The sequence below is a fragment of the Penaeus japonicus genome, unplaced genomic scaffold, assembly GCF_977035675.1.
Source record: "Penaeus japonicus unplaced genomic scaffold, GWHDUDI00000001_assembly GWHDUDI00000006, whole genome shotgun sequence".
NCBI lineage: Eukaryota > Metazoa > Arthropoda > Malacostraca > Decapoda > Penaeidae > Penaeus > Penaeus japonicus.
This window is the reverse complement of record NW_028234408.1, coordinates 43,596,364-43,598,863: the sequence shown is the minus strand read 5'-3', so window position 1 is coordinate 43,598,863 and position 2,500 is coordinate 43,596,364. Positions and strand designations below refer to the sequence as shown.

Sequence of the window (2,500 nt, the reverse complement as noted above, 5' to 3'; positions counted from 1 at the left end):
TGTGTGTGTGTGTGTGTGTGTGTGTGTGTGTGTGTGTGTGTGTGTATGTGTGTGTGTGTTTGGGTTTGTGTGTGTGTGTGTGTGTGTGTGTGTGTGTGTGTGTGTTTTTTGTATGTGTGGGTGGGTTTGTGGGTGTGTTTGTGTGTCATATACAGATATTTAGTGATGGGGTGTGCGTGTGTAAATAGACACAGATAAAGATACAGACACATACGAAAAGGATAAATATGAAAACAAACAGTTAGAAGCGTACAGAGATATAAAACAGGTAAGCCATAAAAGTACACATATACTCGCTTAATTCCAATCAAACATGAACACAAACACACAAACAAAAGCAAATCTACACCTACACACACTCTCCAGAAACAAAAACACACCCACACACATAAACACGCCCAAACTTTACACAAAAATAGACTAAAACACAATACCATTTACGACTAACCAATCCGACACAGCAAACACCATGAATTACAAGAAACAGCTGTGGCGTGGACGAAACTATTATTTAAAAAAAAAATGTATGCAACTGAAGATGTTGGCAACTATCATGCAAAGTTGAATCTTGTAGTTCTTAAATGAAAAAAAAAAAAATGGGGGGTGTTTTTTGAAGGATCATTTTGATAATAAAGATATACAATAAATGGATATAATAAAGATACACAACAAATAAACTTATCATTATCATCAACATTACTACAGAACAATTTATTCCAAATAAGATCTAGTAAATCATAACATAACTAAACTCCGACTCACAATAATATCACGGAAATCATCATAGTAAACATGACTGTGCAACTGCCACCATCACTCACTCATCAATCACAGCACAATAAACAAATACAGTCATCCAAAATCCTCGACTGTCATATACGTCATGCCCATCATCAGGCCAGAGAGCTCCTGCGTTATGTATGCCATAACAACCGCCCGTAACGAGTTAATCTAATTAATGCTATATAATCTCTCAAAAGTACATATAGCAATCAGCGTACGGCCAACACTATCGGTATAATTTGAGGCTCTCGGTCTTGGATTTTTTTTTTTTTTTTTTTCTTCAAAATTAGACGAAAGTTTTTATAATGCAAAGTATGGAGTTCGTGTGGTTTTTTCGTACTAGTTTGGCTTCTTTATTTTGGCAATCTATGAACATGATGGATTGATGCTAAATGATAGCAATACTTAAATGATTATAATAATGATAATAATAACAATAATGATCATAATAATGATAATAAAGCTTAATAATAATGCTACTAATACTACACAAATGATACTAACACTATCATGCTACTAATGCCCATAAATAATAAAATTCCTCATAACTGATCATACCATAACAACAACAACTGATAAATATAATGATAATCTTGATTAATGATAATGATAAATGATCTAATAATGATATAAAATGATGATAATGATAACATAATAATATTTAGTAACAGATAATAATAAATAACAATAATAATATTATTAATAATAATAACACAAATGAGATGAGGGAGATGATAATAATAATAATAAAAATGATAATAATAATAATAGCAATTAACATCAGGGATAACGAAAATAATAATAACAATGATAATAATCCTATGTACAGAGATTAAGGCAAAACACCAGCGTGAAAATGTATATAATAGCAATGATAATAATGATATCATTATCATCATTATTATTGTTATCATTACTATTATGATTGTTATTGCATAACTAATGATAATAATAATGATATTGATAATGATAATAATTATAATGATAAGAACAATGGTAACAATAATGATAATGATCAGAGTAATGATAAAATTAGTAATAGTAATATTTCATCTTATAACCATTATTATTGTAACGACAATAATGATAATGGTGATATTCATATAAAAATGACAACGGTGATAACAAAAATATAATGATAATACTACTGATATTAATAACAATAATGCTAATAATGATGATAGCAATTATGATAAAAAAACAATGATAATAATAACAATCATAAAGATAATAAAAACAATAACGATAACAAAAATCATAACAATAACAATAACAATAATAATGAAAAAGGATAATGATAAAAATAACAACAATGATAATACCAATTACAATAATGCTAAAGATAAGAATACCAAAAAACAAAAATAACAATAATCAATAACAATAATAATACCAACAATAATAATACCAACAATGATAAAGAAATATTGATAATGATAATAATAACAATAATAATAACAACAATAATAATACCATAATAATGATCTAACTCCAAATACTAATCAGACTTCTTAAAGAGATAATAATGATAATAATAATAATAATAATAATAATGAAAATAATAAATATAAATGCTGAACATAATAATAATTGATAATAATAACCACGAGTAAGCCGTATAGAAGCTCCGAAGTGCCTAGTTACCATCTAGCGCCAAAGGGCTACTAAACATACACGAGCGATCAGTGCAACTTTAATGTACAACGGAAGTGTAGCT

General features: G+C 28.0%; 1 protein-coding gene across 1 annotated transcript in view; it reads right to left on the bottom strand.

Annotated features, from left to right (window-relative positions):
- Positions 1 to 2,500, bottom strand: part of LOC122263150 (uncharacterized) — a gene marked incomplete in the record, with an annotated part of 254,056 nt that overhangs the window by 173,600 nt on the left and 77,956 nt on the right.